This window comes from Triticum urartu, chromosome 6A, assembly GCF_056163025.1.
Source record: "Triticum urartu cultivar PI428250 chromosome 6A, HENAU_Tu73, whole genome shotgun sequence".
Taxonomy (NCBI): Eukaryota; Viridiplantae; Streptophyta; class Magnoliopsida; order Poales; family Poaceae; genus Triticum; species Triticum urartu.
This window is the reverse complement of record NC_141878.1, coordinates 578,339,164-578,351,317: the sequence shown is the minus strand read 5'-3', so window position 1 is coordinate 578,351,317 and position 12,154 is coordinate 578,339,164.

Sequence of the window (12,154 nt, the reverse complement as noted above, 5' to 3'; positions counted from 1 at the left end):
CTTGCCATGAAGTACATGATGGGTCATCTGTGGCCGGGGAGATCAGAGTCGAAGAGTTATTTCAGCTTGGTGCAGCAATTCCTTGACGCGGTGCCGCGTATAAATGCAATGAAGAGGTCAGCATGCATAGAGGGCGCTAGGATGGCTCTTGCCCGTGTTAAGACATACTGGACAGAGATGGAGGCCACCGTTGTTGCGTCCCGAGATCGGACAAAAGCCGAGTACCCTCCGAGCACTATTTTCAGGAAGTCCTTGAAGGCGCTCGTGTAATAGAGACGCAGAGCCCGAAAGATGCTATGTTATGATAGCATATGTATTTATAAAGTAATATTTTGATAAACTGTAGTGAACTGTTTTATACTTGTGCCTCCAAGTATTGGGAACACCTCCTGTGCGGCCGTTTTAAGATATATATATATATATATATATATATATATATATATAGAATCTGAAAGATGGCAGTCGTTGGCTTCAGTCCCCACGCACATAGTGCGGGGGTGCTCGCAGAAGACGCATTTTCACACTTAACCCAACGTCTTGGTCCTACAAAGGAGGTGATAGCACAGTGGGCCAGGCAACCGGACTATAATGCTTTAACACTTTCACTTAGCCATAGGAGTTTCACAATGAGACTCTTTAGGTAGCTCCTTGGTGGCAACTGCGCTCGTCCGAATTCGGGGCGCGCATGTGCCTGACCGAGAAGCGGCCCTTCGTTAAAGCGGAGGAATCCGATAGATTCCGATAGGTCATCGAGGGGCTGACCAGTCTCACGCTACATCATGACAGTCAGTTTTCGGCTTTCTCTACTGAGGTGCTCGCCCGGCCGAACCAGGGGCACAATCGCAGTAGTTCTCCTGGTGCTACCTTAGCCGATAGAGCGGAACATAAGGTAGCCGAACTCAGGAGCCGGGCAACCCAACATTTGACCAAAGACATGATTCGGAGCTGATGCATATAATGCCAAAACTCGCGACGCCGAACACTCCCTAAGGTGTTCGGTCTTTATGAGTGCGGGCGAAACAACACTCTTTATTAAAAAAGCCCCTAGTGTCCAGGTGTTGGGGAACGTAGCAGAAATTCAAAATTTTCCTACGTATCACCAAGATCTATCTATGGAGAAACCAGCAACGAGGGGAAAGAGAGTGCATCTACATACCCTTGTATATCGCTAAACGGAAGCGTTCATGTGAACGGGGTTGATGAAGTCGTACTTGTCGTGATTCAAATCACCGATGATCAAGTGCCGAACGCACGGCACCTCCGCTTTCAACACACGTACAGCCCGGTGACGTCTCCCATGCCTTGATCCAGCAAGGAGAGAGGGAGAGGTTGATGGAGATCCAGCAGCACGACGGCGTGGTGGAAGTAGCGGGATTCCAACAGGGCTTCGCTAAGCGCTGCGGGAGGAGGTAGATGTGTCACGGGAGGGAGAGGGAGGCGCCAGGCCTTAGATTGGTTTGCTCCTCCTTTTCCCCACTATATATAGGGCCAAGGGAGAGGGGGAGGCGCAGCCCTTGCCCCTTCCTCCAAGGAAGGGTGTGGCCAAGGGGGGGAGGAGTCCATCCTCCCCAAGGCACCTCGGAGGTGCCTTCCCCCTTTAGGACTCTCCCCTTTTTCTCTTCTCTTGGCGCATGGGCCTCTTGGGGCTGGTGCCCTTGGCCCATATAGGCCAAGGCACACCCCCTACAGCCCATGTGGCCCCCCGGGGCAGGTGGCCCCACCCGGTGGACCCCCGGGACCCTTCCGGTGGTCCCGGTACAATACCGGTGACCCTGAAACTTGTCCCGATGGCCGAAATAGCACTTCCTATATATAATTCTTTACCTCCGGACCATTCCGGAACTCCTCGTGATGTCCGGGATCTCATCCGGGGCTCCGAACAACATTCAGGTTACCGCATACTAATATCTCTACAACCCTAGCGTCACCGAACCTTAAGTGTGTAGACCCTACGGGTTCGGGAGACGTGCAGACATGACCAAGATGTTCTCCGGTCAATAACCAACAGCGGGATCTGGATACCCAAGATGGCTCCCACATGTTCCACGATGATCTCATCGGATGAACCACGATGTCAAGGACTTAATCAATCCCGTATTCAATTCCCTTTGTCTAGCGGTATTGTACTTGCCCGAGATTCGATCGTCGGTATTCCTATACCTTGTTCAATCTCGTTACCGGCAAGTCTCTTTACTCGTTCCGTAACACATCATCCCGTGATCAACTCTTGGTCACATTGCGCATATGATGATGTCCTACCGAGTGGGCCTAGAGATACCTCTCCGCTTACACGGAGTGACAAATCCCAGTCTCGATTCGTGCCAACCCAACAGACACTTTCGGAGATACCTGTAATGCACCTTTATAGTCACCCAGTTACGTTGTGACGTTTGATACACCCAAAGCACTCCTACGGTATCCGGGAGTTGCACAATCTCATGGTCTAAGGAAATGATACTTGACATTAGAAAAGCTTTAGCATACGAACTATACGATCTTTGTGCTAGGCTTAGGATTAGGTCTTGTCCATCACATCATTCTCCTAATGATGTGATCCCGTTATCAACGACATCCAATGTCCATGGTTAGGAAACCGTAACCATCTATTGATAAACGAGCTAGTCAACTAGAGGCTTACTAGGGACATGGTGTTGTCTATGTATCCACACATGTATCTGAGTTTCCTATCAATACAATTATAGCATGGATAATAAACGATTATCATGAACAAGGAAATATAATAATAACCAATTTATTATTGCCTCTAGGGCATATTTCCAACACCAGGTACGTGCAAAAATTCTGACGTGGCCACATGCCAAGATGCCAGCCTCCTCCTTGGTTATATCAGAAAGAAAAACCCAGGGGATGTGTAGCAACAAGAGACAGTAAAAATGTTTACGCAGGGTTTTAATCTAAAAAGAATCCTTTAGGACGAGTCCCTATTGCACGTCTGCGCCTGTGTCTCCGTTGTGCCGTGTCCTGGACGGGCGCCGCACGACATTCATCTGTAAAAGAGAGGAACTGAGTTGAAAACGGGTCGTGCCGAAAAAGTTTAAAATAAGCAAAGTATAAACTAAGATATATAAGATTGAGCTTTATTGTCTCATTGTATATGCGTGGAGCCCCTAGTGCGGGGGTATATGGCTTCTAGGCCTGCATCAATGATGATTTTGCACCGAACTCGTCCATCCGCGTTCGTGGTCTTGAATGACCTATTTCGAAGTTTCTTTTGGCCGGTGAGGCCATTTTGCTGTGGGGCTGTCAAAGCGGCCGCACAGTCCTCCGCTTGGGGAGGCGCACTTTAGTGCTTCCCCTTCAAAGAGATGATGCCTCGTGGACCGGGCATCTTAAGCGTAAGAGATGCATAATGCGGTATTGCGTTAAAGCGAGCGAAAGCTTCGCGTCCCAGTAGTGCTTGAAAGCGACTTGAGAACGGGACGATATGGAAGGTCAGCTTTTCGCGGCGGAGGTTATCGGCAGAGCCGAATATGACTTCGAGCCGGAGAAAACCCATACAATGGGTGTCCGGACCAGGTATTACCCCTTGAAAGGAGGTTTTGCTGCGGCGGATTTTTGCTGGATTTATTCCCATGTGCTGGATTGTATCCTGATATATCAGGTTTAGTCCACTGCCGCCGTCCATAAGGACATTTGAAAACTGGAGTCCGCCAATTATTGGATCGAGTATCAAGGCAGTCCAGCCTACATTCTTGATATTCCTAGAATAATCTAGCTAATCGAAGATGATCGGTTTTGACAACTAGTGGCAGGACCCTTTGGGCCGTGTGGTGCGTACCTTTACGGGTGCCGCACGTTTTGTTATGTGAAGTGAGTTCACTGTTTTTACTTCTTGTGGGAAGTTCTTTTGTTTCCTGGTGCTCTGCTTTTGGGGTTTGTCCTCGTCTTCACTTGGTGTGTCGAGCCCCTTGTGTTCGGTATTGAGCCTGCCGGATTGTTTGAAAACCCAACAGTCTCTGTGGGTATGGTTAGCAGGCTTCCCGGGAGTACTGTGTATCTGACATATCCTGTCCAGGATTTTACTTAGGTTGGATGGATCGCCCCTGTTATCCTGGGGGGCGATTTTTCCTGATTTTGTCGTGAGCCTTTGAATCCGGCATTGACTATCGTGCTCTTCCGACTTTTGTCCTTAGTCTAGCGACGGTCCTTGTTGCGTCGCGGTTTTCTGTTTCCATCCCTAGTTTCGGAAGTACTTGGGTCGCTGGGGCTGCACCTTGCCAACCAGCTGTCCTCCCCTGCACAAAAGCGGGTCATGAGGCTTGTTTGTGCGGCCATTGTTCTTGGCTTTTCTTGGCCGAGGTGTCTGGCGAGCCATTCGTCTCAGACGTTATGCCTGAAAGCTGCTAAGGCTTCGGCGTCTGGACAGTCGACTATCTGATTCTTTTTAGTGAGGAATCTATTCCAAAACTGCCAAGCTGATTCTTCGGGTTGTTGAGTTATGTGACTAAGACCGTCTGCATCCGGAGGGCGAACATAGGTCCCTTGAAAGTTTGCTCGGAAAGCATCCTTGAGCTCTTGCCAGCTTCCAATTGTGTTTTCGGGAAGGCTTTTAAGCCAATGCCGGGCTGTCCCTTTAAGCTTAAGGGGTAGATATATTATGGCGTGGAGATCATCTCCTCTAGCCATGTGTATCTGGAGGATATAATCCTCGATCCAGACTCCAGGGTCTGTTGTTCCATCATATGCCTCTATGTTTACGGGTTTGAATCCCTCTAGGAATTCATAGTCCAGGACCTCATCGGTGAAACATAGGGGGTGTGCGGCGCCCCTGTATTTGGGTGTGCCGGATTCTGATGATGGCTTCATAGCGTTGCTTACGAGAGCTTGCTTTCTTAGCCCATAAATGGACCTGACTGGGCCATGATGCGAATCCTTAGGTGGGTCGCATGCTGATTTAGGTGCGGCGCCGCTTGCCGCTTTATGGGGTCGTCTATCCGACCGTGTGGCTTTTTCATTTTTTGAATGCGAGGGCTCTAGGGCCTCTTCGTCGAATTCAGGCAGTAGCTTTCTTTTCGGATAGCTTTTAGTGCGGCGACTGTCGCCGTACTTATCTGTGGTGTTGATTATTTTGCTCCATCTAATCCGGAGTGCGTCTTCCACTGTTTTTAGCTTCCGCTTCTGCTTCTTTAGGCTGCGTGCAGTTGCAACGAGCCTCTCGTGGAGGTTCTTCTGCTCCATAGGTTTATTCGGCGTGAGGTCGTCCGGAATGCCGTTTTCGCCGGAGGAGGGATGTTCGGTTTCTCTATCCGTGTTGCCCTATTCGGACGGTTGCTCTAAGGCCTGCTCGTTGTCTACCGGCTCGTCCTGCTCTATGGCTGGGTTTTTGTTGAGGCGGGGCTTGGGTCGGCGTTTAAGCTGATGCTTTGATTGCTTTTCGGGGGGTCGATCTCCCATCCCATCCCCTTTTTCCTCATTGTCGCTTCCTTTAGGGGTATCCACCATGTACACATCGTGAGATGAGGTGGCTGTCCAATGCCCTATGGGCGTTGGTTCGTCCGTATCTCCTGCATCGTCATCCATGCTGTCGATGTCTCCGGAGTCGAAGTTGAGCACGTCGTTTAAATTGTCGACAGTGGCTACCAAGTGGGTGGTGGGTGGGCTTTGAATTTCTTCATCGTCCGTATCCCATCCTCGCTGACCGTAGTTCGGCCAGGGCTCTCCTGATAAGGAGAGAGTCTTGAGAGAGTTCAGGATATCGCCACAAGGCGAGTGCTGAAAGATGTCTGCGGCGGTGAACTCCATTATCGGCGCCCAATCGGATTCGATTGGCAGGGGCGCGGGGGGTTCGGAGTCCGGGTCCTCGGAGTCACGGGTCGTGCAGAGTGCGGGGCTAGCGTTCGGCTCGACCGCTTTCGGGATCGCAGCCCCCGAGGTGACGTCCAACCGTTCATCCTCAATTGGTGCAATAGGCTCCGAGTTAGGGGTCGGAGCCGATGCGTGTGTGGCCTCCAGGACACTGTCCAGGGGCAGAGCTAGATCATGCCCCTCGAGATAGTGCGACGCGCTTGGCCGTGGCTCGAGCCCGTCGAAGATCAAGTCTCCGCGGATGTCAGTCGTGTAGTTTAAGCTTCCAAACCTGACTTGATGGCCAGGGGCGTAGCTTTCGATCTGCTCCAAGTGGCCGAGCGAATTGGCCCGCAGAGCGAAGCCGCCGAAGATGAAGATCTGTCCGGGGAGAAACGTCTCACCCTGGACCGTATCGTTGTTGATGATTAAAGGAGCCATCGGGCCTAAAGGCGACGACACAGAGGAACTCTCAATGAAAGCACCAATGTCGCTGTCAAAACCGGCGGATCTCGGGTAGTGGGTCCCGAACTGTGCGTCTAGGCCGGATGGTAACAGGAGGAAGGGAACACGATGTTTTACCCAGGTTCGGGCCCTCTTGATGGAGGTAAAACCCTACGTCCTGCTTGATTAATATTGATGATATGGGTAGTACAAGAGTAGATCTACCACGAGATCAAGGAGGCTAAACCCTAGAAGCTAGCCTATGGTATGATTGTTGTATATGGAGTTGATTGCCTACGGACTACAACCCTCCGGTTTATATAGACACTGGATAGGGTTAGGGTTACATAGAGTCGGTTACAATGGTAGGAGATCTTGAATATCCGCATCGCCAAGCTTGTCTTCCACGCCAAGGAAAGTCCCATCCGGACACGGGACGAAGTCTTCAATCTTGTATCTTCATAGTCCAGGAGTCCGGCTGAAGGTATAGTCTGGCTACCCGAACACCCCCTAATCCAGGACTCCCTCACCCCCTCCGGCAGGGTGTCGGAATGGGTCTAGATTGGCTTTCGGTGGCTACAGAGGCTTCTGGCGGCGGAACTCCCGATCTCTTGTGCCCCCGGATGTTTTTAGGGTATATGGAGATATATAGGCGGAAGAAGTACGTTAGGGGGGCCACGAGGGGCTCACGAGGGTGGAGGGCGCGCCCAGGGGGGTGGGCGCGCCCCCCTGCCTCGTGACCTCCTCGCATATCCCCCAATGTGCACTCCAAGTCTTCTAGGCTTCTTTCCTTCCAAAAATGAGTTCCGTGAAGTTTCAGGTCAATTGGACTCCGTTTGATTCTCCTTTTCTTCGAAACCCTAAAACAGGGTAAAAGACAGAAACTGGCACTGGGCTCTGGGTTAATAGGTTAGTCCCAAAAATGATATAAAAGTGTATAATAGAGCCCATAAACATTGAAAATAGTAGATAATATAGCATGGAGCAATCAAAAATTATAGATACGTTGGAGACATATCAGTCACCGAGGTGAACGTGTGCAGAACTCAGAGGTGTAGTGCGTTCGATACTTGATCGGTCGGAGCTAGAAGAATTTTGACTACATCAACCACGTTGTGAAACGCTTCCGCTTACGGTCTAGAAGGGTACGTAGACACACTCTCCTCTCGTTGCTATGCATCTCCTAGATAGATCTTGCATGAGTGTAGGAATTTTTCTGAAATTGCATGCTACGTTCCCCAACACATATATATTATTATAATAGCAATAAACTTTAACATCAAACTTTATCACATACTCGCTCCGTCCCATAATATAAGAGCGTTTTTTGTACTAGTGTAGTAGAAAAAACGCTCTTATATTATGGGACGGAGGGAGTAACTTTTATCATAGACTTTCATCATAGACTTCTCATGAGTAAGTAAAAATTCATGACAACATCGAAGTATAAAGCATAAACTCTATTGGAAACCAACAAACTATGATCCTAGTCAACTTTGCAACTACAATTCATCATCTTTTCAGGAAGGGTCACGTATCAGAGCCTTTTTGGCAAGTCCACATACTCAACCATCATATAGTCTTCTATGATTGCTAACACTCGGCGCATACACATGAGCAAAACTTTTCAACCAGACACATAGAAAGATAGGGGCTTATAATTTCGCCTCCCAACGTATTCACCTCAATGGTGATGTCAACAATAATAACTCATGCCACCCATATCCAACTGGATATATGTGCCTAGATCTTTCCTCACCACATGATGCTTGCCAAAAGAGAAAATAAAAAGGAATAGAGAGAAATACTTTGACTCTTGCATAAAAAGTAAATACATGAAAGTAAAAGATAGGCCCTTCGCAGAGGGAAGTTGAGGTTGCCATGCACTTATTTGTTTGTATGCTCAATCTCTTAGTGCAAAAGAACGTCACATTATATTGCCCCTTATGATAGCGACCTTTATTATGCAGTCTATCACTTTTATTCTTTGCCATAACAAGTTCGTACAACGCTCAATTTTCTCTTACACTAAATGATCCAACACTTTTAAAAGGAAATTTTATTGCCTTTATTGCACCGATGACAACTTACTTGAAGGATCTTACTCAATCTGTAGGTAGGTATGGTGGAATCTCAAAATAAGATTTGGTTTAAGGGTTTTTGGATGCAAGTAGTATCTCTACTTAGTGCGTATTTTTTGGCTAGCAAAGATAGGGGCAAGCACCACATGTTAAAGGATCCATGACAATATAATTTCTATGTGAATATAAAAAACATGAATTATTACGTTGTCTTCCTTGTCCAACGTCAACAATTTTAGCTTATAATATTTTGATGGGTGCTCACAATCACAAAAGATGTCTAGGATAGTGTATTTCCATGTGAATCTTCTCTTCCTTAGTTAATTATTTCATGAATTGCATCATTGACCAATGCTATGTTTGTAAATCTCAAATAAAATTTTCTACTTATACTCTTCCTTATGTGATGTCACTACTTACCATAAGATTAGCATCTGATCTTTTTCATTTCCTTCCTTTCTTTTTATTCAACATGAAAATAAAGGAAACAAAACTTCAGACTAAACTTTATTATATATCTCACACACGATTACAAAAGATAGATCACTAAGCAAACACTCAAAAAAAAGGATCGAACTAAACTTTTATTCGTCTAAAGCAAACAATAACTATGGATCGAACTAAGATAAGTAAAGGCAAAATATAGTGAAGGTGATACGATACCGGGGCACCTCCCCCAAGCTTGGTACAAGCCAAGGGGAGTGCCCATACCCGATACTCAATTTTTCCTTTGGTGATGAAGGAGGTGGTAGTGATGAAGTAGCGATCTTATCCTAGAGTTTCCATGGCAGAGGCTCTCCATCATAAGAGGAGGAGTGTGTCTCATGGGTCCTGCAACTGGCAGCAAACTCATACCTTTAAACCTTGCCTCGTATTCAAAGACTTGGTTTTCGAGATCGTAGATCTGGCTTTGGAGGAAGTTGATTTGCTCGTTGAAGGTGAAGACGATGTCCTTCATGGACTTGCCATCCACCTTGAGATCACGGGGGTAGTCCACGATCATGAGGTGATTGGCATTGAGTCCACGTTCCACCATCCCCTTGCACCAGAAGACCTCCTGCTCCATAGCTTCAACCTTGGCTTCCACGGTTCCCGTCTGATACGTCACCAACGTATCTATAATTTTTATTGTTCCATGCTATTATATTATCTGTTTTGGATGTTTAATTGGCTTCACTAGTAGAAAACAGGGCTATGGTCCAGGCCGGCTCAGCCCATTAGTCCCGGTTCAGTCTAGAACCGGGACTAATGTGAGCATTGGTCCCGGTTCGTGCGGCTAAGGCATTAGTCCCGGTTCATCTAGACCTTTTGGTCCCGGTTGGTGGGATGAACCGGGACCAATGGGCCTCGCTCCTGGCCCACAACCATTGGTCCCGGTTCGTGCCACAAACCGGGACTAAAGATTAGACCTTTAGTCCCGGTTTGAGGCACGAACCGGGACTAATGGGGATGAGACCTTTAGTCCCGGTTCGTGCCACGAACCGGTACTAAAGGTCCCATTTTCAAACTATACACCCCCCCCTGTGGATCGCCTTTTCAGTTTTAAAAAAAATAAAAGAAAATGATGGAAATGTCAAAAAAATAAAAGAAAATAAGTTTCACATGTAATATGTGGTCTAGTTATTGGGAAAATTTACAAATATGAATTTCGACTTTATTTACAAAATCTCTCTGGAATTTATAAAATGGGCATAACTTTTGCATACGAACTCGGATGAAAAAGTTTTTTATATGAAAAATCATCTACTCGAAAAGTTACATCCGATGGAGACCGCCTACGGCCTATTTGCAAATTTCTAGAATCCTCAAATTCCAAAAGGAAAAAAAGTTATGCTCAAATTTCAGTTTTTTTAAATTTTCAGTAAATCTGGTCAAACTATGGTCAAACTACTTATTCAAGAAGTATTAGTGTTACTAAATAATTATTCAAGAATATTAGTGTTATTAAATAATTATTTCACCTTTTTTGAATTTTGGTCAAATCTGGTCAAACGGTGGTCAAACTGTGGTCAAACAATGGTCAAACTACTTATTCAAAAATATTAGTGTTACTAAAAAATTATTGTTAGGAAGAACAATAGTTTTAAACTCAAACAGTGAAATATGTGACTTCATGCTCAAGCTAATTCTTGAGGGTTAATAGGATTGACATCTAACTATTGTCAGGAAAACAACAAGTGCAGACTTGGAAACGAGGGAGAATAGAACCCGAAAGTTAAGCGTGCTCAGGCTGGAGTAGTGAGAGGATGGGTGACCGTTCGGGAAGTGAGATGATTTGGAATGATGAGGGGTGATTAGAGATTAAATTGAGCAGTGATGAGGGGTGATTAGAGATTAGAGGTTAAAATAATTCAGAAATTTGAAAATAAAAAAAATTCAAAAAAAAAATTCAAAAAAAAATCAGGAAATTTCCTTTAGTACCGGTTGGTGTTACCAACCGGGACTAAAGGTGGACCGGCCACGTGGAGGGCCTTTAGTCCCTGTTCTGGATTGAACCGGGACTAAAGGGTCAGGGCATTAGTACCGACACTTTAGTCCCGGTTCCAGAACCAGGACTAAAGGCCCTTACGAACCGGGACTAAAGGCCCTTTTTCTACCAGTGCTTTAATATACCTTTTTATATTATTTTTGGGACTAACCTACTAACCAAAGGCCCAGTACAAATTGCTGTTTTTTTTTCCTATTTTAGTGTTTCGCAGAAAAGGAATATCAAACGGAATCCAAACGGAATGAAACCTTCGGGAGAGTTTTTTTTGGAACAAACGTGATCCAGGAGACTTGGAGTGGACGTCAAGAAAGAAGCGAGGAGGCCACGAGGCAGGAGGGCGCGCCCAGGGGAGTAGGCGCGCCCCACACTCATGGGCCCGTCGCAGCTCCATTGACGTACTTCTTCCTCCTATATATACCCATATACCCCGAAAATATCCAGGAGCACCACGAAACCCTATTTGTACCATCTCAACCTTCTGTACCCGTGAGATCCCATCTTGGGGCCTTTTCCGGTGCTCCGCCGGAGGGAGAATCGATGACTGAGGGCTTCTACATCAACACCATGGCCTCTCCAATGATGTGTGAGTAGTTTACCACAGACCTTCGGGTCCATAGTTATTAGCTAGATGGCTTCTTCTCTCTCTTTGGATCTCAATACAAAGTTCTCCTCAATTCTCTTGGAGATCTATTCGATGTAATTCTTTTTGCGGTGTGTTTGTCGAGGTCCGATGAATTATGGGTTTATGATCAATATTATCTATGAACAATATTTGATTCTCCTCTGAATTCTTTATTCATGATTTAAATATCTTTGCAAGTTTCTTTGAATTATCAGATTGGTTTGGCCTACTAGATTGATCTTTCTTGCAATGGGAGAAGTGCTTAGCTTTGGGTTCAATATTGCGGTGTCCTTTCCTAGTGACAGCAGGGGCAGAAAGGCACGTATTGTATTGTATTGTTTCCATCGAGGATAAAAAGATGGGGTTTATATAATATTGCTTGAGTTCATCCCTCTACATCATGTCATCTTACCTAATGCGTTACTCTGTTCTTAAGAACTTAATACTCTAGATGCATGCTGGATAGCGGTCGATGTGTGGAGTAATATTAGTAGATGCAGAATCGTTTTGGTCTACTTGTCGCAGACGTGATGCCTATATACATGACCATGCCTAGATATTCTCATAATTATTCGCTTTTCTATCAATTGCTTGACAGTAATTTGTTCACTAACCATAGAATTTGCTATCTTGAGAGAAGCCACTAGTGAAACCTATGGCCCCCAGGTCTATTTTCCATTATGCTAATCTCCCATCAACTAGTTATTTCTGGCA